A 24172-nucleotide genomic window follows, 5' to 3' on the forward strand; every position below is an offset into this window, starting at 1 on the left:
TAGACCAACGAGCCTGCCTGACGCTGGATGGGGCTACTTGCGTACACTTGTACAGTCACCGAACGCTGGCCTCAAACAGAATGAACAGGGACTAGTTTTAATAAGAGCGTTTGTCGTTAAGGAGCCGTACTCTCTGGGAGGCAGCGATTCAGAGTACGTTCTGTGCAGGAAAAAAATGCTTGTCATCTGACTGGCTGCTTGTTCTGAAACTGCTGGGCTCGTCCGGGATTTGAACCCGGGACCTCTCGCACCCGAAGCGAGAATCATACCCCTAGACCAACGAGCCTGACTGACAATAGATTCGGCTACTTGCGTACCCTTGTAGAGTCACTTGTAAGGGGTGTACAGTTAAAGACCCAGAACCAGATATGAAGAATGAAGACCCAGTGTCAGAATTATAAAAAATTAGAGAAATTATTTACTGAAGATAGTTTGCAGTTTCATCAGCAGAAGTCAGCTTCAATACTCGCACAGGAGTTCATAGGCCGCCCCCCTTACAGTTACAAAGATCACAGCAGTTATACCATTTCCAAGGTCTAAGCTACGTCATTGCTTACAGGTTGAATGATTCTCATTGGCTAAGAAACATTAAGAGCCTAAACAATTTAACACATGTGAGGAGATAGGGGTGCCTATCGCCATTAGTCAAGATAGTTGTCGTCCACTCATTAGATTTAGGTCTGTGGTGGCCTCGCAGGTTAGAGAAGGGCGCCGGGGTGTCTGGTCCGAACGTCCAGAACCTACATAGAATGTCATACGCACACACACACACACATAACAGACACTAGCAAATAACAGCTCCCATCAAGGCTGAAGAGAGTCTGAGCTCCTTATTATCAGTTAAGTATACCAAAACATAATGCTAAAACATTCACTCATTTGGGAGAAAATCACTGGCATTTACTCCGAAGGAAGGAAATATACTGGAAAGAATACATTTTAATACAACAATTAAAGTTCGATATAGTAACGCTCAATATAGCTTGACCATATGTCCAGCGAAGAATCATATGTGTCCACGCTGCCTTTAGGACCCTCTACTGATACCAGAGAAAGAGACAAACGGCCTTGTGGGTTACGTGGCCTTCGTGTCCTGCGTGTACTGCGTGCAATCTCAAAGTAAGATTGGAATGCACCTAAAAGAAACTGGTTACTTACATCACATGCATTTAAGACAATATAATTTCACAAGCACAAAGAATATAAAAATTATTATGTGATAATGAATATATTTGATTATTGATTTTTATAAAGGAAGTATATAAGCATTCAAAAGGATATGATTATAGATGTATTTGAAGAGGCAAGGGATTTTGACCAACCCTTCAGTCCCCCGTTTTAGACCAATGTGGGGTCCAATACCGCCACGTCTGGTCTAACCAGTGAGGTCACTCCGGAAGGGAGGAGTGGTGACGCATGCTCCCCTGACGGGTCACACTTGTCTCTTCACCTCGTCACGGACATGCTGGATACTAAAGATTCCAGTCCCCATTAAGAGGCTCTCCCACCTTACGCTCACAACAGGACATCAATGTCATTCTTCCTCAGTTTATCAGTCAGGTTAAAATTTTTATAAAACACATAACTGATTACGAAACAAGTACATATTTATTCTCTGGAAGCCAGGCTAAATAGGCAAGCACTATTGCTGTATTCCTAGCATGGGCTAGATCCACAGTCACTACTCAGATCCTAAATAAAGACATTGTCTATAATCATGAATACCAGAATATAAGCACTAGGTTTTTTTTTTTTTTTTAAATTTTTTTTAAAATAAAATTATGATTTCCAAATCCTTTTATTATAAACAAAGTTGGATGGTCAATCCATTATTTTCACTACCCCTTTTATAGACCCTTTAGGTTCAAAACACAATGGTTGTCTAACTAAAAATAAACAACAAACAAATAAAATATTAATAATTAAGGCCCATAATAATCGATGTAAGCACTTTAAGTCTTTACTGAAATCATCCTTCAGTTTACAGTCACATAGCATGTACCATTTTAATTGTATAACATCTTATACCCTTTTTTGTTTGTTTCAAAAATAGAAATAAAATAAAACAAATTCACATCATAATTTCAGTCATTATTTTACCACTAAAATATAGGATTGTTCCCCATTCTGCTTAATAAAGCTTTTGTTCATTCCTTATCCTTATATCACTTGAATCCCTGTCAATCATACAATGTCTTGAATGAAACTCACTTTTCCATACCATTTAAACTTAATTTGACTTCCATAAATTCTATCAGAAATTGTATTTTCATAACATACATTTTTTTTCTACTATATTTCTTCCATCTTGCCCTACATGCCAGTTCCTTCTGCATCCGAGTCTCTCACCACTGTCAGCCTAGTGACACTTAAAGTTCCCTCGTTAGGGAAATCATGGTATTTTATTAATTCTTCAATACTCTTGTTTTCTTATCATTAACTTCAACTTTATTTTTCATTATAACTACTTCTCACAGTATTTGTCTCATTCCACTTATCTTTACAGTTTTACAGAAACCAAAATATTATGTTACTCAGATCCCAGCCCACAGCCATATAGCTGCTTTCTCTTTTTACCTTTATTAAATTGTAGTTTTCTTAGACATCTAATGTCATACATACATTTAATGGATTGAGAAATAAAACCTTTTCTTTTTAGAAGTTATATTCACTCCTCCTTTGTTCGCCCTCCGGCCTTTCAATAAAAATGAGGGAGCTCACTTTGGATAATTTGGATAGTGACTTAACCAATGTGTCACTTTGTCTCTCTGCCGTCAAGTCTATATATACATATATATATATATTTTTCCTACGTTTATCCTTATGATCCCACCTAGTTGTCTATTTAAATTTAGACCCTCAGTTGAATTTAGACAAGAGTTTTACCCCAGAATGGACGGCAATCTTCTTTACAATTCCATTTTATATAAAATACTAATCCAGAGAGTAATTCAGTTCAATATCATAAATGACAAAAGCATTCATAATTACCAATAGCAGACAGAGCTGGAGAACCACTCCAATTAAAGCTCGTCCCATGTTCTGCATTGTCTTTTCATCAGATTGACTTAGAATTATCAACTTTTTTAAAGTTGGTCATTTCACTTAACCCATCTGTAATGATAAAACACTAATTCCAGAGGTTAATGACACAATATCCTCAAAATCAGGAAATAATAGTACCCCAAACTAATACATACAAGACATAAAGTGCTGTCACCATCACACGCACTCATACTAGACACACATATGTTAACTGTTCATTTTCAATGTTCATTTTTCTTTATATTATTGCTAAAAGATTTAAATTTTAAATAAGATTTTAAACTTCCCATTTTCCTGTAGCTTCTACCTAATTTTACATGGTCTCTTAACCAGTTTCAAAGCATGCCTGTTCATTATTCATTAGAATTTAACGAGGTCAGCTGGGTTGTTTTGTTTCATTATCATTATTTTGCTTCAGCTTGCTCTAGCAGGCCGATGACAGAAAGACAGACACAGTTACCATCCCTTCCTCCGGTCAAGCAGTCTCTCTCACTATAAATAAATTTCTAAGACTGTAACTTATATAAAATGTAATATTAAATTCGTTACAATAATCTTTGACCATTTTCTTCAACAAAATCTGTTGTTCTCTGGAGCTCAGGAAAGACACAATCAAGAGTCACCAGGGCCATTTGGACTGCCTAATAGTTGTAACACAGGGAGACAGGTTAATAACAACAGTATTTAATCACTTAAATCCATTAACCATCTTAAAAGCAGCAACCTAGCTACTCAGTGGATTTACATCACAACCGTACATTCAGTGTACATTTCCGTCGGCCCCGCCCCCGTTTCATGGTGGGGACTAAGATCAGACAAAGAAGTTACTGGTCCTAAAATAACCTAATCAAAGATGTCACTACAAATAGCTTATCACTTATGACACCGACTCAGGTAACAGCTTTTAGCTGACATTGAATGAGAGAGAGACATTGAATGAGAGAGGGACTGGTACACTGCACTCTCATGAACGTCTAACTTTATCTACCATCTTTTAACTCTATCCCAGCTTAAGGCATCTTTGCCAGATATTACATACAGTTTCAAATAAACATATTATTTATATTTGTCTTTTGCCCAAACATCAGGAAATTTAGGCATTACAAATTTCCACTCAGATTGAGTCTGTTGCACTGGCAGTTTCAGTCACAGCACACATCAGATTCAGATAAGCAAACTGTGTCATTACAGCCAATAACAACCTTATCTTTTGAAAGCAAAACATCAGCTTCTAGTTCTTTCATGGTCAACTTTTCAAGCTGTTTGTTTAATCAGCATTTAGCAACTGTTAATCCAGTGCTGCTTCTGCTTATTTGTTCTTACATAAAAAATAATTATTCTAGTTCTCAATAACGTTTCACATTTCTCCATCTCAATTTTAATTGTCAAGTTCTCAACCATAGTTTAATATTTGACTTTAGTTTTCTCTTGGAGTTTATCAATCTCCAATTAGGATTCACACTATAAGTTTGACGAGGCAAGCACTCTCTGCTTGTGATACTTTTGCAGTTATTGTAAATCATCTGTGAGATTAGTCTCTATATATCATCTAAAACCTTTTTAAAATGTTTAATTACAACACAATCATCCTTTTAGTTACTTTGATATATTTTGCAACTCACATCTGTTGGAGTCATTCATTTTACATCAACCTGTATTCATCAATTCACTTATAAAAATTACTATTATAGAAATTACTATTATAGATATTTTCTTCAAAAGGATTCACTTTAAGACTTCAATCTTTTGACCTTTTTATCTCTTATTTCTCAGACGAAAAATGTCACTGTCATCATTTAAACACTGATCTATTTCAAACCAATATTATTACCAAAAATGTGTTGTCATTTTATCACATTTTAAACACCTTCTTGGTGGGCATTTACAGTTACGTATTAAATGGTCCTGATGACCACCATTAAAACACTCTCGGCTCCAACTTACTGCACACCCTTGAATCAGTGTGTGTCCCATTCAGGAATGCAAACAGAGCCACTGATTAAGCAGTTCTCTGTATTCTTTTACCGTCCACCAGTGGCTGATTTAATCATAATAGCCCAATCATAATCTTCATCATTATTATTGGCTGAACATTAATTTTCATAAGCTGCAAAATATTCTAAGTTGTTTTCACAAAGTGTCTGTTTAACTTTAGTCACACTTGTCCAAGGAAATGATCTTCGACCCATAATTTAATATACTTGCTTTTTGTAATCATCGTAAGCAATACAAGGCTAAACATTTTAATTTTTCAGTTTCTTTGTTTGTTTGTAGCCAGTCAAGTTGTTGTTTAAATTTCCAAACAGAAGCAAAACTTATCAAGACAACCATTTACTTAATAATTTCTGCAAATTTCTCTGAAGTGAGGGCTTCAGAGCACAGCTGCTTACAGCGTTCGCTCTTTTCTGTCTCACTATTAGTTTCAGGACTGTTCAGGTTACTGATCAAGTTACTCAGTTTGTCTGCCATATCTTAATAACAGTTCAAACTCACCTGAAGTCATTGCAGAAATGGAGGCGGCGATCTTTGAACAACACAGCTTGGCTTCTCCGTGATGAAACTGCAGAGTATACTCCAAAATCACAGTTACATATACTGGTCCATGCCAATTTGAGTCACAACTTTTTTTTTTCTTTTTTTTTTTCTCTCGGGATCGTTCCTGATGCATCCCTGGCAAACAACCCTATTTTTGTTAGTATCCCTAACTGCCTGATTCACTAAATTCGGGGATCCCCTATCTGAGACGGAAGAGATTGAGCAGGTTTACGGTGTCACTGGACCTCCCGTCCAGGGACGTACTCTGCTGGGGTGGTGCTACACCATTATTGCCAGCGGGGCCCCCACAGAGCACGCTTCGCTTGCGCTGTCTGCTGCCGTTACCCTTAACGACGCTCTCAGCGACTTCTTATCCTCTCAGCAGTAGGCCTACAACTTACTCCTTCACTCGCCTCATCGGAGTGAAGGCTACTTACTCCTTCACTCGCCTCATCGGAGTGAAGGCTCTCCCGCTCTCCTTCAAAATCTCTTCCAGTCAGACAGCCCTAACAATTAATAAAAGCTTACTACCTTGTGTGTTGATTTGCCAGAGATATCACCACGGAATGATTGCCCGCCGCATCCTCCACCAAACTGTAAGGGGTGTACAGTTAAAGACCCAGAACCAGATATGAAGAATGAAGACCCAGAGTCAGAATTATAAAAAATTAGAGAAAATATTTACTGAAGATAGTTTGCAGTTTCATCAGCAGAAGTCAGCTTCAATACTCGCACAGGAGTTCGTAGGCCGCCCCCCTTACAGTTACAAAGATCACAGCAGTTATGCCATTTCCAAGGTCTAAGCTACGTCATTGCTTACAGGTTGAATGATTCTCATTGGCTAAGAAACATTAAGAGCCTAAACAATTTAACACATGTGAGGAGATAGGGGTGCCTATCGCCATTAGTCAAGATAGTTGTCGTCCACTCATTAGATTTAGGTCTGTGGTGGCCTCGCAGGTTAGAGAAGGGCGCCGGGGTGTCTGGTCCGAACGTCCAGAACCTACATAGAATGTCATACGCACACACACACACACACATAACAGACACTAGCAAATAACAGCTCCCATCAAGGCTGAAGAGAGTCTGAGCTCCTTATTATCAGTTAAGTATACCAAAACATAATGCTAAAACATTCACTCATTTGGGAGAAAAACAGATCACTGGCATTTACTCTGAAGGAAGGAAATATACTGGAAAGAATACATTTTAATACAACAATTAAAGTTCGATATAGTAACGCTCAATATAGCTTGACCATATGTCCAGCGAAGAATCATATGTGTCCACGCTGCCTTTAGGACCCTCTACTGATACCAGAGAAAGAGACAAACGGCCTTGTGGGTTACGTGGCCTTCGTGTCCTGCGTGTACTGCGTGCAATCTCAAAGTAAGATTGGAATGCACCTAAAAGAAACTGGTTAATTACATCACATGCATTTAAGACAATATAATTTCACAAGCACAAAGAATATAAAAATTATTATGTGATAATGAATATATTTGATTATTGATTTTTATAAAGGAAGTATATAAGCATTCAAAAGGATATGATTATAGATGTATTTGAAGAGGCAAGGGGATTTTGACCAACCCTTCACACTGAATGCTGGCCTCTTACAGAATGGGAAGGCACTAGTTTTAATAGAAAGCGTTTGTCGTTAGGGAGCCACACTCCCTGGCAGGCAGCGATTCTGGGTTCGTTCTGTGCAAGGAAATAAGCGCTTGTCATTGGCTGAATCTTGGCTATGTTGTAGTACAGATGAACACAAGCAGTAGTAAGGGTTTCAAAAACATGACAGTTTTGAGTTTGGCTCAGTGCTGCAAAAGGAAGGATCCAACCTTGTTGCTCTCGCTGCTTGCTCTGAAATCCCCGGGCTCGTCCGGGATTTGAACCCGGGACTTCTCGCACCCAAAGCGAGAATCATACCCCTAGACCAAACGAGCCTCTTTTACATTAAGTCTTTCGGGACGGCGCCACAAATTCAGTGAAGCCCATCTCAAAGACGGAACCCGACCTGGCGTCGAGATACGAAAGTGTAGCTGTTTGAGCGTTAGAAACCCCTTGAAGCCAAATTACTGATCAAAGGAAAAAGATCTCCAGACAAGGCCCAGTGGCCTAATGGATAAGGCATCAGCCTCCGGAGCTGGAGATTGTGCGTTCAAGTCCCACCTGGGTCGTCTTTAATGGGCTATATTTAAGTTGGATGTTCGACAAATTCAAGGATGGTTTGTTCAAAGCAATAATGACCGCAAGATCTGAGTTAGCATAGAACGGACAAACTTCGGATAGCTGTGGTGGGGTTTTGTGTGCGTCAGACTGTCAGTGAATCATTCTTGCCTGCCCGTGCATGTGCCCTTTCAGGCTGAAATTACACAAAGCACTGTGCGCAAGAGTCCCAGTGGCCTAAGGGGAAAAGGCCACTTCTTGCTTTTGCACTGGACCTACGACGAAGGCTTTGCGTACGAAAGCAGAGAGGCAGACTACACACAAAACAGGTGGGAAAGAGTCATGAACTTTAAATTAATCTAGTCATCGAAAAACATCATTGATACGTTTGTTTTGTCCATATAACCAAAATGGCTGTGTAATTGGAGAAAAACACATGGAACAGAAATGGCGGGCTCTAAATGTAAACAGCCGCATATAGGCTATGCCGTAGGCTTGACTTTGAACTAAAAGGCATCAGCCTCCCACCTAGGGAGGCTGTTACTAGGGCGTGCTTGTTGCGCTTGCTCTAAGCCGATGTTGCAAAAAGTCAATGAAAAGTTGTTCAAAGAAACTCCACAGAACAACAAGTATACCCGTGCTTAGCGTTTCTGCAAAAGAGCCACGGTAATTCAGTTAAGAGCGATTTAAAATGCTTTGAATCCCACTACAGCATCTACAGACCTGCGAAAAAAGTTCAATTTTGCCAAAGCATCAGCCTCTGATGCTGCAGAACGTGACGTCAAGTACTATGTGGGTTGCAGTAAATGGCCAGACTATGAAGTTGTTGATAAAGAAAAGTAAATGCTTTGGCGGGGGCTGAGAGGTGGGGAGGACAACATGGCTAACTCCTCCATAATCAGATTGCCCTTCGGGTGATTTTTGGGCAACTCACTGAGTCTCAGCTCCAGAGAGAACTTCAGCAAGTCTAGTTTCTGACTGACTCATTCAAGCGGGCTTGAGCTTCTGAATGAGCTTTCTTCTCCGTCAGAATGAGCTTTCTTCTCTGTCAACTTCTAAGGGAAAACAATGCCTTTCATACACCAAGAAGAGCACAATTTGTTTTATCACCCAGCTTAAAAAAAAAAAAAAAATCCTGTGGTATCACATGCAATTGCATACAGAGTCAGAGAACCCTTGAACTCATACTAAAGGTGAGAGGGCTCGTCCGGGAAAAGGCCACTTCTTGCTTTTGCACTGGACCTACGACGAAGGCTTTGCGTACGAAAGCAGAGAGGCAGACTACACACAAAACAGGTGGGAAAGAGTCATGAACTTTAAATTAATCTAGTCATCGCTAAACATCATTGATACGTTTGTTTTGTCCATATAACCAAAATGGCTGTGTAATTGGAGAAAAATACATGGAACAGAAATGGCGGGCTCTAAATGTAAACAGCTGCATATAGGCTATGCCGTAGGCTTGACTTTGAACTAAAAGGCATCAGCCTCCCACCTAGGGAGGCTGTTACTAGGGCGTGCTTGTTGCGCTTTTTCTAAGCCGATGCTGCAAAAAGTCAATGCAAAGTTGTTCAAAGAAGATGGGGCTACTTGCGTACACTTGTACAGTCACCGAACGCTGGCCTCAAACAGAATGAGCAGGCACTAGTTTTGATAAGAGCGTTTGTCGTTAGGGAGCCGTACTCTCTGGCAGGCAGCGATTCAGAGTACGTTCTGTGCAAGAAATAAACGCTTGTCATCTGACTGGCTGCTTGTTCTGAATCTGCTGGGCTCGTCCGGGATTTGAACCCAGGACCTCTCGCACCCAAAGCGAGAATCATACCCCTAGACCAACGAGCCTGACTGACAATAGATTCGACTACTTGCGTACACTTGTAGAGTCACTGAATGCTGGCCTCTTACAGAATGGGAAGGCACTAGTTCCCACTGGCGGGCTCTAAATGTAAACAGCCGCATATAGGCTATGCCGTAGGCTTGACTTTGAACTAAAAGGCACCAGCCTCCCACCTAGGGAGGCTGTTACTAGGACGTGCTTGTTGCGCTTGCTCTAAGCCGATGCTGCAAAAAGTCAATGAAAAGTTGTTCAAAGAAACTCCACAGAACAACAAGTATACCCGTTCTTAGCGTTTCTGCAAAAGAGCCACGGTAATTCAGTTAAGAGCGATTTAAAATGCTTTGAATCCCACTACAGCATCTACAGACCGGCGAAAAAAGTTCAATTTTGCCAAAGCATCAGCCTCTGATGCTGCAGAACGTGACGTCAAGTACTATGTGGGTTGCAGTAAATGGCCAGACTATGAAGTGGGTGATAAAGAAAAGTAAATGCTTTGGCGGGGCTGAGAGGTGGGGAGGACAACATGGCTAACTCCTCCATAATCAGATTGCCCTTCGGGTGATTTTTGGGCAACTCACTGAGTCTCAGCTCCAGAGAGAACTTCAGCAAGTCTAGTTTCTGACTGACTCATTCAAGCGGGCTTGAGCTTCTGAATGAGCTTTCTTCTCCGTCAGAATGAGCTTTCTTCTCTGTCAACTTCTAAGGGAAAACAATGCCTTTCATACACCAAGAAGAGCACAATTTGTTTTATCACCCAGCTTAAAAAAAGAAAAAAAAATCCTGTGGTATCACATGCAATTGCATACAGAGTCAGAGAACCCTTGAACTCATACTGAAGGTGAGAGGGCTCGTCCGGGATTTGAAGCCGGGATCTCTGCGTACACTTGTAGAGTCACTGAATGCTGGCCTCTTACAGAATGGGAAGGCACTAGTTTTAATAGAAAGCGTTTGTCGTTAGGGAGCCACACTCCCTGGCAGGCAGCGATTCTGAGTTCGTTCTGTGCAAGGAAATAAGCGCTTGTCATCTGGCTGAATCTTGGCTATGTTGTAGTACAGATGAACACAAGCAGTAGTAAGGGTTTCAAAAACATGACAGTTTTGAGTTTGGCTCAGTGCTGCAAAAGGAAGGATCCAACCTTGTTGCTCTAGCTGCTTGGTCTGAAATCCCCGGGCTCGTCCGGGATTTGAACCCGGGACCTCTCGCACCCAAAGCGAGAATCATACCCCTAGACCAACGAGCCTCTTTTACATTAAGTCTTTCGGGAGGGCGCCACAAATTCAGTGAAGCCCATCTCAAAGACGGAACACGACCCGGCGTCGAGATACGAAAGTGTAGCTGTTTGAGCGTTAGAAACCCTTTGAAGCCAAATTACAGATCAAAGGAAAAAGAACTCCAGACAAGGCCCAGTGGCCTAATGGATAAGGCATCAGCCTCCGGAGCTGGAGATTGTGAGTTCAAGTCCCACCAACGAGCCTGACTGACAATAGATTCGGCTACATGCGTACAGTTGTAGAGTCACTGAATGCTGGCCTCTTACAGAATGGGAAGGCATTAGTTTTAATAGAAAGCGTTTGTCGTTACGGAGCCACACTCCCTGGCAGGCAGCGATTCTGAGTTCGTTCTGTGCAAGGAAATAAGCGCTTGTCATCTGGCTGAATCTTGGCTATGTTGAAGTACAGATGAACACAAGCAGTAGTAAGGGTTTCAAAAACATGACAGTTTTGAGTTTGGCTCAGTGCTGCAAAAGGAAGGATCCAACCTTGTTGCTCTAGATGCTTGGTCTGAAATCCCCGGGCTCGTCCGGGATTTGAACCCGGGACCTCTCGCACCCAAAGCGAGAATCATACCCCTAGACCAACGAGCCTCTTTTACATTAAGTCTTTCGGGAGGGCGCCACAAATTCAGTGAAGCCCATCTCAAAGACGGAACACGACCTGGCGTCGAGATAAATTAATCTAGTCATCGAAAAACATCATTGATACGTTTGTTTTGTCCATATAACCAAAATGGCTGTGTAATTGGAGAAAAACACATGGAACAGAAATGGCGGGCTCTAAATGTAAACAGCCGCATATAGGCTATGCCGTAGGCTTGACTTTGAACTAAAAGGCATCAGCCCTCCACCTAGGGAGGCTGTTACTAGGGCGTGCTTGTTGCGCTTGCTCTAAGCCGATGCTGCAAAAAGTCAATGAAAAGTTGTTCAAAGAAACTCCACAGAACAACAAGTATACCCGTGCTTAGCGTTTCTGCAAAAGAGCCACGGTAATTCAGTTAAGAGCGATTTAAAATGCTTTGAATCCCACTACAGCATCTACAGACCTGCGAAAAAAGTTCAATTTTGCCAAAGCATCAGCCTCTGATGCTGCAGAATGTGACGTCAAGTACTATGTGGGTTGCAGTAAATGGCCAGACTATGAAGTTGTTGATAAAGAAAAGTAAATGCTTTGGCGGGGGCTGAGAGGTGGGGAGGACAACATGGCTAACTCCTCCATAATCAGATTGCCCTTCGGGTGATTTTTGGGCAACTCACTGAGTCTCAGCTCCAGAGAGAACTTCAGCAAGTCTAGTTTCTGACTGACACATTCAAGCGGGCTTGAGCTTCTGAATGAGCTTTCTTCTCCGTCAGAATGAGCTTTCTTCTCTGTCAACTTCTAAGGGAAAACAATGCCTTTCATACACCAAGAAGAGCACAATTTGTTTTATCACCCAGCTTAAAAAAAGAAAAAAAAATCCTGTGGTATCACATGCAATTGCATACAGAGTCAGAGAAGCGTTTGTCGTTAGGGAGCCACACTCCCTGGCAGGCAGCGATTCTGAGTTCGTTCTGTGCAAGGAAATAAGCGCTTGTCATCTGGCTGAATCTTGGCTATGTTGTAGTACAGATGAACACAAGCAGTAGTAAGCTTGGGTTTTGTGTGCGTCAGACTGTCAGTGAATCATTCTTGCCTGCCCGTGCATGTGCCCTTTCAGGCTGAAATTACACAAAGCACTGTGCGCAAGAGGCCCAGTGGCCTAAGGGGAAAAGGCCACTCCTTGCTTTTGCACTGGACCTACGACGAAGGCTTTGCGTACGAAACCAGAGAGGCAGACTACACACAAAACAGGTGGGAAAGAGTCATGAACTTTAAATTAATCTAGTCATCGAAAAACATCATTGATACGTTTGTTTTGTCCATATAACCAAAATGGCTGTGTAATTGGAGAAAAACACATGGAACAGAAATGGCGGGCTCTAAATGTAAACAGCCGCATATAGGCTATGCCGTAGGCTTGACTTTGAACTAAAAGGCATCAGCCTCCCACCTAGGGAGGCTGTTACCAGGGCGTGCTTGTTGCGCTTGCTCTAAGCCGATGCTGCAAAAAGTCAATGAAAAGTTGTTCAAAGAAACTCCACAGAACAACAAGTATACCCGTGTTTAGCGTTTCTGCAAAAGAGCCACGGTAATTCAGTTAAGAGCGATTTAAAATGCTTTGAATCCCACTACAGCATCTACAGACCTGCGAAAAAAGTTCAATTTTGCCAAAGCATCAGCCTCTGATGCTGCAGAACGTGACGTCAAGTACTATGTGGGTTGCAGTAAATGGCCAGACTATGAAGTTGTTGATAAAGAAAAGTAAATGCTTTGGCAAGGGCTGAGAGGTGGGGAGGACAACATGGCTAACTCCTCCATAATCAGATTGCCCTTCGGGTGATTTTTGGGCAACTCACTGAGTCTCAGCTCCAGAGAGAACTTCAGCAAGTCTAGTTTCTGACTGACTCATTCAAGCGGGCTTGAGCTTCTGAATGAGCTTTCTTCTCCGTCAGAATGAGCTTTCTTCTCTGTCAACTTCTAAGGGAAAACAATGCCTTTCATACACCAAGAAGAGCACAATTTGTTTTATCACCCAGCTTAAAAAAAGAAAAAAAAATCCTGTGGTATCACATGCAATTGCATACAGAGTCAGAGAACCCTTGAACTCATACTAAAGGTGAGAGGGCTCGTCCGGGATTTGAAGCCGGGATCTCTAGCACCCCGAAGCGAGAATCATACCACTAGACCAACGAGCCTGCCTGACGCTGGATGGGGCTACTTGCGTACACTTGTACAGTCACCGAACGCTGGCCTCAAACAGAATGAGCAGGGACTAGTTTTAATAAGAGCGTTTGTCGTTAGGGAGCCGTACTCTCTGGCAGGCAGCGATTCAGAGTACATTCTGTGCAGGAAATAAACGCTTGTCATCTGACTGTGTTGTAGTACAGATGAACACAAGCAGTAGTAAGGGTTTCAAAAACATGACAGTTTTGAGTTTGGCTCAGTGCTGCAAAAGGAAGGATCCAACCTTGTTGCTCTAGCTGCTTGGTCTGAAATCCCCGGGCTCGTCCGGGATTTGAACCCGGGACCTCTCGCACCCAAAGCGAGAATCATACCCCTAGACCAACGAGCCTCTTTTACATTAAGTCTTTCGGGAGGGCGCCACAAATTCAGTGAAGCCCATCTCAAAGACGGAACACGACCCGGCGTCGAGATACGAAAGTGTAGCTGTTTGAGCGTTAGAAACCCTTTGAAGCCAAATTACAGATCAAAGGAAAAAGAACTCCAGACAAGGCCCAGTGGCCTAATGGATAAGGCATCAGCCTCCGGAGCTGGAGATTGTGAGTTCAAGTCCCACCAACGAGCCTGACTGACAATAGATTCGGCTACATGCGTACAGTTGTAGAGTCACTGAATGCTGGCCTCTTACAGAATGGGAAGGCATTAGTTTTAATAGAAAGCGTTTGTCGTTACGGAGCCACACTCCCTGGCAGGCAGCGATTCTGAGTTCGTTCTGTGCAAGGAAATAAGCGCTTGTCATCTGGCTGAATCTTGGCTATGTTGAAGTACAGATGAACACAAGCAGTAGTAAGGGTTTCAAAAACATGACAGTTTTGAGTTTGGCTCAGTGCTGCAAAAGGAAGGATCCAACCTTGTTGCTCTAGATGCTTGGTCTGAAATCCCCGGGCTCGTCCGGGATTTGAACCCGGGACCTCTCGCACCCAAAGCGAGAATCATACCCCTAGACCAACGAGCCTCTTTTACATTAAGTCTTTCGGGAGGGCGCCACAAATTCAGTGAAGCCCATCTCAAAGACGGAACACGACCTGGCGTCGAGATAAATTAATCTAGTCATCGAAAAACATCATTGATACGTTTGTTTTGTCCATATAACCAAAATGGCTGTGTAATTGGAGAAAAACACATGGAACAGAAATGGCGGGCTCTAAATGTAAACAGCCGCATATAGGCTATGCCGTAGGCTTGACTTTGAACTAAAAGGCATCAGCCCTCCACCTAGGGAGGCTGTTACTAGGGCGTGCTTGTTGCGCTTGCTCTAAGCCGATGCTGCAAAAAGTCAATGAAAAGTTGTTCAAAGAAACTCCACAGAACAACAAGTATACCCGTGCTTAGCGTTTCTGCAAAAGAGCCACGGTAATTCAGTTAAGAGCGATTTAAAATGCTTTGAATCCCACTACAGCATCTACAGACCTGCGAAAAAAGTTCAATTTTGCCAAAGCATCAGCCTCTGATGCTGCAGAATGTGACGTCAAGTACTATGTGGGTTGCAGTAAATGGCCAGACTATGAAGTTGTTGATAAAGAAAAGTAAATGCTTTGGCGGGGGCTGAGAGGTGGGGAGGACAACATGGCTAACTCCTCCATAATCAGATTGCCCTTCGGGTGATTTTTGGGCAACTCACTGAGTCTCAGCTCCAGAGAGAACTTCAGCAAGTCTAGTTTCTGACTGACACATTCAAGTGGGCTTGAGCTTCTGAATGAGCTTTCTTCTCCGTCAGAATGAGCTTTCTTCTCTGTCAACTTCTAAGGGAAAACAATGCCTTTCATACACCAAGAAGAGCACAATTTGTTTTATCACCCAGCTTAAAAAAAGAAAAAAAAATCCTGTGGTATCACATGCAATTGCATACAGAGTCAGAGAAGCGTTTGTCGTTAGGGAGCCACACTCCCTGGCAGGCAGCGATTCTGAGTTCGTTCTGTGCAAGGAAATAAGCGCTTGTCATCTGGCTGAATCTTGGCTATGTTGTAGTACAGATGAACACAAGCAGTAGTAAGCTTGGGTTTTGTGTGCGTCAGACTGTCAGTGAATCATTCTTGCCTGCCCGTGCATGTGCCCTTTCAGGCTGAAATTACACAAAGCACTGTGCGCAAGAGGCCCAGTGGCCTAAGGGGAAAAGGCCACTCCTTGCTTTTGCACTGGACCTACGACGAAGGCTTTGCGTACGAAACCAGAGAGGCAGACTACACACAAAACAGGTGGGAAAGAGTCATGAACTTTAAATTAATCTAGTCATCGAAAAACATCATTGATACGTTTGTTTTGTCCATATAACCAAAATGGCTGTGTAATTGGAGAAAAACACATGGAACAGAAATGGCGGGCTCTAAATGTAAACAGCCGCATATAGGCTATGCCGTAGGCTTGACTTTGAACTAAAAGGCATCAGCCTCCCACCTAGGGAGGCTGTTACCAGGGCGTGCTTGTTGCGCTTGCTCTAAGCCGATGCTGCAAAAAGTCAATGAAAAGTTGTTCAAAGAAACTCCACAGAACAACAAGTATACCCGTGTTTAGCGTTTCTGCAAAAGAGCCACGGTAATTCAGTTAAGAGCGATTTAAAATGCTTTGAATCCCACTACAGCATCTACAGACCTGCGAAAAAAGTTCAATTTTGCCAAAGCATCAGCCTCTGATGCTGCAGAACGTGACGTCAAGTACTATGTGGGTTGCAGTAAATGGCCAGACTATGAAGTTGTTGATAAAGAAAAGTAAATGCTTTGGCAAGGGCTGAGAGGTGGGGAGGACAACATGGCTAACTCCTCCATAATCAGATTGCCCTTCGGGTGATTTTTGGGCAACTCACTGAGTCTCAGCTCCAGAGAGAACTTCAGCAAGTCTAGTTTCTGACTGACTCATTCAAGCGGGCTTGAGCTTCTGAATGAGCTTTCTTCTCCGTCAGAATGAGCTTTCTTCTCTGTCAACTTCTAAGGGAAAACAATGCCTTTCATACACCAAGAAGAGCACAATTTGTTTTATCACCCAGCTTAAAAAAAGAAAAAAAAATCCTGTGGTATCACATGCAATTGCATACAGAGTCAGAGAACCCTTGAACTCATACTAAAGGTGAGAGGGCTCGTCCGGGATTTGAAGCCGGGATCTCTAGCACCCCGAAGCGAGAATCATACCACTAGACCAACGAGCCTGCCTGACGCTGGATGGGGCTACTTGCGTACACTTGTACAGTCACCGAACGCTGGCCTCAAACAGAATGAGCAGGGACTAGTTTTAATAAGAGCGTTTGTCGTTAGGGAGCCGTACTCTCTGGCAGGCAGCGATTCAGAGTACATTCTGTGCAGGAAATAAACGCTTGTCATCTGACTGTGTTGTAGTACAGATGAACACAAGCAGTAGTAAGGGTTTCAAAAACATGACAGTTTTGAGTTTGGCTCAGTGCTGCAAAAGGAAGGATCCAACCTTGTTGCTCTAGCTGCTTGGTCTGAAATCCCCGGGCTCGTCCGGGATTTGAACCCGGGACCTCTCGCACCCAAAGCGAGAATCATACCCCTAGACCAACGAGCCTCTTTTACATTAAGTCTTTCGGGAGGGCGCCACAAATTCAGTGAAGCCCATCTCAAAGACGGAACACGACCCGGCGTCGAGATACGAAAGTGTAGCTGTTTGAGCGTTAGAAACCCTTTGAAGCCAAATTACAGATCAAAGGAAACAGAACTCCAGACAAGGCCCAGTGGCCTAATGGATAAGGCATCAGCCTCCGGAGCTGGAGATTGTGAGTTCAAGTCCCACCTGGGTTGCTTTAATGGGCTATATTTAAGTTGAATGTTCGACAAATTCAAGGATGGTTTGTTCAAAGCAATAATGACCGCAAGATCTGAGTTAGCATAGAACGGACAAACTTCGAATAGCTGTGGTGGGGTTTTGTGTGCGTCAGACTGTCAGTGAATCATTCTTGCCTGCCCGTGCATGTGCCCTTTCAGGCTGAAATTACACAAAGCACTGTGCGCAAGAGGCCCAGTGGCCTAAGGGGAAAAGGCCACTTCTTGCTTTTGCACAGGACCTACGACGAAGGCTTTGCGTACGAAAGCAGAGAGGCAGACTACACACAAAACAAGTGGGAAAGAGTCATGAACTTTAAATTAATCTAGTCATCGAAAAACATCATTGATACGTTTGTTTTGTCCATATAACCAAAATGGCTGTGTAATTGGAGAAAAACACATGGAACAGAAATGGCGGGCTCTAAATGTAAACAGCCGCATATAGGCTATGCCGTAGGCTTGACTTTGAACTAAAAGGCATCAGGCCTCCACCTAGGGAGGCTGTTACTAGGGCGTGCTTGTTGCGCTTGCTCTAAGCCGATGCTGCAAAAAGTCAATGAAAAGTTGTTCAAAGAAACTCCACAGAACAACAAGTATACCCGTGCTTAGCGTTTCTGCAAAAGAGCCACGGTAATTCAGTTAAGAGCTATTTAAAATGCTTTGAATCCCACTACAGCATCTACAGACCTGCGAAAAAAGTTCAATTTTGCCAAAGCATCAGCCTCTGATGCTGCAGAACGTGACGTCAAGTACTATGTGGGTTGCAGTAAATGGCCAGACTATGAAGTTGTTGATAAAGAAAAGTAAATGCTTTGGCGGGGGCTGAGAGGTGGGGAGGACAACATGGCTAACTCCTCCATAATCAGATTGCCCTTCGGGTGATTTTTGGGCAACTCACTGAGTCTCAGCTCCAGAGAGAACTTCAGCAAGTCTAGTTTCTGACTGACTCATTCAAGCGGGCTTGAGCTTCTGAATGAGCTTTCTTCTCCGTCAGAATGAGCTTTCTTCTCGGTCAACTTCTAAGGGAAAACAACACCAAGAAGAGCACAATTTGTTTTATCACCCAGCTTAAAAAAAGAAAAAAAAATCCTGTGGTATCACATGCAATTGCATACAGAGTCAGAGAACCCTTGAACTCATACTAAAGGTGAGAGGGCTCGCCCGGGATTTGAAGCCGGGATCTCTAGCACCCGAAGCGAGAATCATACCACTAGACCAACGAGCCTGCCTGACGCTGGATGGGGCTACTTGCGTACACTTGTACAGTCACCGAACGCTGGCCTCAAACAGAATGAGCAGGGACTAGTTTAAATAAGAGCGTTTGTCGTTAGGGAGCCGTACTCTCTGGCAGGCAGCGATTCAGAGTACATTCTGAGCAGGAAATAAACGCTTGTCATCTGACTGGCTGCTTGTTCTGAAACTGCTGGGCTCGTCCGGGATTTGAACCCGGGACCTCTCGCACCCGAAGCGAGAATCATACCCCTAGACCAACGAGCCTGACTGACAATAGATTCGGCTACTTGCGTACAGTTGTAGAGTCACTGAATGCTGGCCTCTTACAGAATGGGAAGGCACTAGTTTTAATAGAAAGCGTTTGTCGTTAGGGAGCCACACTCCCTGGCAGGCAGCGATTCTGAGTTCGTTCTGTGCAAGGAAATAAGCGCTTGTCATCTGGCTGAATCTTGGCTATGTTGTAGTACAGATGAACACAAGCAGTAGTAAGCTTATAGTAGTAAGGCCTAATGGATAAGGCATCAGCCTCCGGAGCTGGAGATTGTGGGTTCAAGTCCCACCTGGGTCGTCTTTAATGGGCTATATTTAAGTTGGATGTTCGACAAATTCAAGGATGGTTTGTTCAAAGCAATATTGACCGCAAGATCTGAGTTAGCATAGAACGGACAAACTTCGGATAGCTGTGGTGGGGTTTTGTGTGCGTCAGACTGTCAGTGAATCATTCTTGCCTGCCCGTGCATGTGCCCTTTCAGGCTGAAATTACACAAAGCACTGTGCGCAAGAGGCCCAGTGGCCTAAGGGGAAAAGGCCACTTCTTGCTTTTGCACTGGACCTACGACGACGGCTTTGCGTACGAAAGCAGAGAGGCAGACTACACACAAAACAGGTGGGAAAGAGTCATGAACTTTAAATTAATCTAGTCATCGAAAAACATCATTGATACGTTTGTTTTGTCCATATAACCAAAATGGCTGTGTAATTGGAGAAAAACACATGGAACAGAAATGGCGGGCTCTAAATGTAAACAGCCGCATATAGGCTATGCCGTAGGCTTGACTTTGAACTAAAAGGCATCAGCCTCCCACCTAGGGAGGCTGTTACTAGGGCGTGCTTGTTGCGCTTGCTCTAAGCCGATGATTCAAAAAGTCAATGACAAGTTGTTCAAAGAAACTCCACAGAACAACAAGTATACCCGTGCTTAGCGTTTCTGCAAAAGAGCCACGGTAATTCAGTTAAGAGCGATTTAAAATGCTTTGAATCCCACTACAGCATCTACAGACCTGCGAAAAAAGTTCAATTTTGCCAAAGCATCAGCCTCTGATGCTGCAGAACGTGACGTCAAGTACTATGTGGGTTGCAGTAAATGGCCAGACTATGAAGTTGTTGATAAAGAAAAGTAAATGCTTTGGCGGGGGCTGAGAGGTGGGGAGGACAACATGGCTAACTCCTCCATAATCAGATTGCCCTTCGGGTGATTTTTGGGCAACTCACTGAGTCTCAGCTCCAGAGAGAACTTCAGCAAGTCTAGTTTCTGACTGACTCATTCAAGCGGGCTTGAGCTTCTGAATGAGCTTTCTTCTCCGTCAGAATGAGCTTTCTTCTCTGTCAACTTCTAAGGGAAAACAATGCCTTTCATACACCAAGAAGAGCACAATTTGTTTTATCACCCAGCTTAAAAAAAGAAAAAAAAAATCCTGTGGTATCACATGCAATTGCATACAGAGTCAGAGAACCCTTGAACTCATACTAAAGGTGAGAGGGCTCGTCCGGGATTTGAAGCCGGGATCTCTAGCACCCCGAAGCGAGAATCATACCACTAGACACACGAGCCTGCCTGACGCTGGATGGGGCTACTTGCGTACACTTGTACAGTCACCGAACGCTGGCCTCAAACAGAATGAGCAGGGACTAGTTTTAATAAGAGCGTTTGTCGTTAGGGAGCCGTACTCTCTGGCAGGCAGCGATTCAGAGTACATTCTGTGCAGGAAATAAACGCTTGTCATCTGACTGTGTTGTAGTACAGATGAACACAAGCAGTAGTAAGGGTTTCAAAAACATGACAGTTTTGAGTTTGGCTCAGTGCTGCAAAAGGAAGGATCCAACCTTGTTGCTCTAGCTGCTTGGTCTGAAATCCCCGGGCTCGTCCGGGATTTGAACCCGGGACCTCTCGCACCCAAAGCGAGAATCATACCCCTAGACCAACGAGCCTCTTTTACATCAAGTCTTTCGGGAGGGCGCCACAAATTCAGTGAAGCCCATCTCAAAGACGGAACACGACCCGGCGTCGAGATACGAAAGTGTAGCTGTTTGAGCGTTAGAAACCCTTTGAAGCCAAATTACTGATCAAAGGAAAAAGAACTCCAGACAAGGCCCAGTGGCCTAATGGATAAGGCATCAGCCTCGGGAGCTGGAGATTGTGAGTTCAAGTCCCACCTGGGTTGCTTTAATGGGCTATATTTAAGTTGGATGTTCGACAAATTCAAGGATGGTTTGTTCAAAGCAATAATGACCGCAAGATCTGAGTTAGCATAGAACGGACAAACTTCGGATAGCTGTGGTGGGGTTTTGTGTGCGTCAGACTGTCAGTGAATCATTCTTGCCTGCCCGTGCATGTGCCCTTTCAGGCTGAAATTACACAAAGCACTGTGCGCAAGAGGCCCAGTGGCCTAAGGGGAAAAGGCCACTTCTTGCTTTTGCACTGGACCTACGACGAAGGCTTTGCGTACGAAAGCAGAGAGGCAGACTACACACAAAACAGGTGGGAAAGAGTCATGAACTTTAAATTAATCTAGTCATCGAAAAACATCATTGATACGTTTGTTTTGTCCATATAACCAAAATGGCTGTGTAATTGGAGAAAAACACATGGAACAGAAATGGCGGGCTCTAAATGTAAACAGCCGCATATAGGCTATGCCGTAGGCTTGACTTTGAACTAAAAGGCATCAGCCTCCCACCTAGGGAGGCTGTTACTAGGGCGTGCTTGTTGCGCTTGCACTAAGCCGATGCTGCAAAAAGTCAATGAAAAGTTGTTCAAAGAAACTCCACAGAACAACAAGTATACCCGTGCTTAGCGTTTCTGCAAAAGAGCCACGGTAATTCAGTTAAGAGCGATTTAAAATGCTTTGAATCCCACTACAGCATCTACAGACCTGCGAAAAAAGTTCAATTTTGCCAAAGCATCAGCCTCTGATGCTGCAGAACGTGACGTCAAGTACTATGTGGGTTGCAGTAAATGGCCAGACTATGAAGTTGTTGATAAAGAAAAGTAAATGCTTTGGCGGGGGCTGAGAGGTGGGGAGGACAACATGGCTAACTCCTCCATAATCAGATTGCCCTTCGGGTGATTTTTGGGCAACTCACTGAGTCTCAGCTCCAGAGAGAACTTCAGCAAGTCTAGTTTCTGACTGACTCATTCAAGCGGGCTTGAGCTTCTGAATGAGCTTTCTTCTCCGTCAGAATGAGCTTTCTTCTCTGTCAACTTCTAAGGGAAAACAATGCCTTTCATACACCAAGAAGAGCACAATTTGTTTTATCACCCAGCTTAAAAAAAGAAAAAAAAATCCTGTGGTATCACATGCAATTGCATACAGAGTCAGAGAACCCTTGAACTCATACTAAAGGTGAGAGGGCTCGCCCGGGATTTGAAGCCGGGATCTCTAGCACCCGAAGCGAGAATCATACCACTAGACCAACGAGCCTGCCTGACGCTGGATGGGGCTACTTGCGTACACTTGTACAGTCACCGAACGCTGGCCTCAAACAGAATGAGCAGGGACTAGTTTTAATAAGAGCGTTTGTCGTTAGGGAGCCGTACTCTCTGGCAGGCAGCGATTCAGAGTACATTCTGTGCAGGAAATAAACGCTTGTCATCTGACTGTGTTGTAGTACAGATGAACACAAGCAGTAGTAAGGGTTTCAAAAACATGACAGTTTTGAGTTTGGCTCAGTGCTGCAAAAGGAAGGACCCAACCTTGTTGCTCTAGCTGCTTGGTCTGAAATCCCCGGGCTCGTCCGGGATTTGAACCCGGGACCTCTCGCACCCAAAGCGAGAATCATACCCCTAGACCAACGAGCCTCTTTTACATTAAGTCTTTCGGGAGGGCGCCACAAATTCAGTGAAGCCCATCTCAAAGACGGAACACGACCCGGCGTCGAGATACGAAAGTGTAGCTGTTTGAGCATTAGAAACCCTTTGAAGCCAAATTACTGATCAAAGGAAAAAGAACTCCAGACAAGGCCCAGTGGCCTAATGGATAAGGCATCAGCCTCGGGAGCTGGAGATTGTGAGTTCAAGTCCCACCTGGGTTGCTTTAATGGGCTATATTTAAGTTGGATGTTTGACAAATTCAAGGATGGTTTGTTCAAAGCAATAATGACCGCAAGATCTGAGTTAGCATAGAACGGACAAACTTCGGATAGCTGTGGTGGGGTTTTGTGTGCGTCAGACTGTCAGTGAATCATTCTTGCCTGCCCGTGCATGTGCCCTTTCAGGCTGAAATTACACAAAGCACTGTGCGCAAGAGGCCCAGTGGCCTAAGGGGAAAAGGCCACTTCTTGCTTTTGCACTGGACCTACGACGAAGGCTTTGCGTACGAAAGCAGAGAGGCAGACTACACACAAAACAGGTGGGAAAGAGTCATGAACTTTAAATTAATCTAGTCATCGAAAAACATCATTGATACGTTTGTTTTGTCCATATAACCAAAATGGCTGTGTAATTGGAGAAAAACACATGGAACAGAAATGGCGGGCTCTAAATGTAAACAGCCGCATATAGGCTATGCCGTAGGCTTGACTTTGAACTAAAAGGCATCAGCCCTCCACCTAGGGAGGCTGTTACTAGGGCGTGCTTGTTGCGCTTGCTCTAAGCCGATGCTGCAAAAAGTCAATGAAAAGTTGTTCAAAGAAACTCCACAGAACAACAAGTATACCCGTGCTTAGTGTTTCTGCAAAAGAGCCACGGTAATTCAGTTAAGAGCTATTTAAAATGCTTTGAATCCCACTACAGCATCTACAGACCTGCGAAAAAAGTTCAATTTTGCCAAAGCATCAGCCTCTGATGCTGCAGAACGTGACGTCAAGTACTATGTGGGTTGCAGTAAATGGCCAGACTATGAAGTTGTTGATAAAGAAAATTAAATGCTTTGGCGGGGGGTGAGAGGTGGGGAGGACAACATGGCTAACTCCTCCATAATCAGATTGCCCTTCGGGTGATTTTTGGGCAACTCACTGAGTCTCAGCTCCAGAGAGAACTTCAGCAAGTCTAGTTTCTGACTGACTCATTCAAGCGGGCTTGAGCTTCTGAATGAGCTTTCTTCTCCGTCAGAATGAGCTTTCTTCTCTGTCAACTTCTAAGGGAAAACAATGCCTTTCATACACCAAGAAGAGCACAATTTGTTTTATCACCCAGCTTAAAAAAAGAAAAAAAATCCTGTGGTATCACATGCAATTGCATACAGAGTCAGAGAACCCTTGAACTCATACT

At 43.5% G+C, this 24172-nt stretch overlaps 15 non-coding genes across 15 annotated transcripts; 4 read left to right on the forward strand and 11 right to left on the reverse strand.

Annotated features, from left to right (window-relative positions):
* Positions 1–214: 214 nt before the first annotated feature.
* trnap-cgg (transfer RNA proline (anticodon CGG)) lies at positions 215–286 on the reverse strand. Its single transcript has one exon. It is a non-coding gene; the product is annotated as a tRNA-Pro (tRNA).
* A 7168-nt stretch (positions 287–7454) lies between these two features.
* Positions 7455–7527, reverse strand: trnap-ugg (transfer RNA proline (anticodon UGG)). The gene has a single exon. It is a non-coding gene; the product is annotated as a tRNA-Pro (tRNA).
* A 160-nt stretch (positions 7528–7687) lies between these two features.
* trnar-ccg (transfer RNA arginine (anticodon CCG)) lies at positions 7688–7760 on the forward strand. Its single transcript has one exon. It is a non-coding gene; the product is annotated as a tRNA-Arg (tRNA).
* A 1756-nt stretch (positions 7761–9516) lies between these two features.
* Positions 9517–9588, reverse strand: trnap-ugg (transfer RNA proline (anticodon UGG)). The gene has a single exon. It is a non-coding gene; the product is annotated as a tRNA-Pro (tRNA).
* Positions 9589–10752: 1164 nt separating this feature from the next.
* On the reverse strand, positions 10753–10824 carry trnap-ugg (transfer RNA proline (anticodon UGG)). Its single transcript has one exon. It is a non-coding gene; the product is annotated as a tRNA-Pro (tRNA).
* A 552-nt stretch (positions 10825–11376) lies between these two features.
* Positions 11377–11448, reverse strand: trnap-ugg (transfer RNA proline (anticodon UGG)). The gene has a single exon. It is a non-coding gene; the product is annotated as a tRNA-Pro (tRNA).
* Positions 11449–13937: 2489 nt separating this feature from the next.
* Positions 13938–14009, reverse strand: trnap-ugg (transfer RNA proline (anticodon UGG)). Its single transcript has one exon. It is a non-coding gene; the product is annotated as a tRNA-Pro (tRNA).
* Positions 14010–14561: 552 nt separating this feature from the next.
* trnap-ugg (transfer RNA proline (anticodon UGG)) lies at positions 14562–14633 on the reverse strand. The gene has a single exon. It is a non-coding gene; the product is annotated as a tRNA-Pro (tRNA).
* A 2489-nt stretch (positions 14634–17122) lies between these two features.
* Positions 17123–17194, reverse strand: trnap-ugg (transfer RNA proline (anticodon UGG)). Its single transcript has one exon. It is a non-coding gene; the product is annotated as a tRNA-Pro (tRNA).
* Positions 17195–17354: 160 nt separating this feature from the next.
* trnar-ccg (transfer RNA arginine (anticodon CCG)) lies at positions 17355–17427 on the forward strand. The gene has a single exon. It is a non-coding gene; the product is annotated as a tRNA-Arg (tRNA).
* Positions 17428–18876: 1449 nt separating this feature from the next.
* Positions 18877–18948, reverse strand: trnap-cgg (transfer RNA proline (anticodon CGG)). The gene has a single exon. It is a non-coding gene; the product is annotated as a tRNA-Pro (tRNA).
* A 1872-nt stretch (positions 18949–20820) lies between these two features.
* trnap-ugg (transfer RNA proline (anticodon UGG)) lies at positions 20821–20892 on the reverse strand. The gene has a single exon. It is a non-coding gene; the product is annotated as a tRNA-Pro (tRNA).
* Positions 20893–21052: 160 nt separating this feature from the next.
* trnap-cgg (transfer RNA proline (anticodon CGG)) lies at positions 21053–21125 on the forward strand. Its single transcript has one exon. It is a non-coding gene; the product is annotated as a tRNA-Pro (tRNA).
* Positions 21126–22690: 1565 nt separating this feature from the next.
* Positions 22691–22762, reverse strand: trnap-ugg (transfer RNA proline (anticodon UGG)). Its single transcript has one exon. It is a non-coding gene; the product is annotated as a tRNA-Pro (tRNA).
* Positions 22763–22922: 160 nt separating this feature from the next.
* trnap-cgg (transfer RNA proline (anticodon CGG)) lies at positions 22923–22995 on the forward strand. The gene has a single exon. It is a non-coding gene; the product is annotated as a tRNA-Pro (tRNA).
* Positions 22996–24172: the final 1177 nt, after the last annotated feature.

Source organism: Siphateles boraxobius, unplaced genomic scaffold (genome assembly GCF_051911475.1).
Source record: "Siphateles boraxobius isolate OS27281-9 unplaced genomic scaffold, OSU_SipBor_1 25, whole genome shotgun sequence".
NCBI lineage: Eukaryota > Metazoa > Chordata > Actinopteri > Cypriniformes > Leuciscidae > Siphateles > Siphateles boraxobius.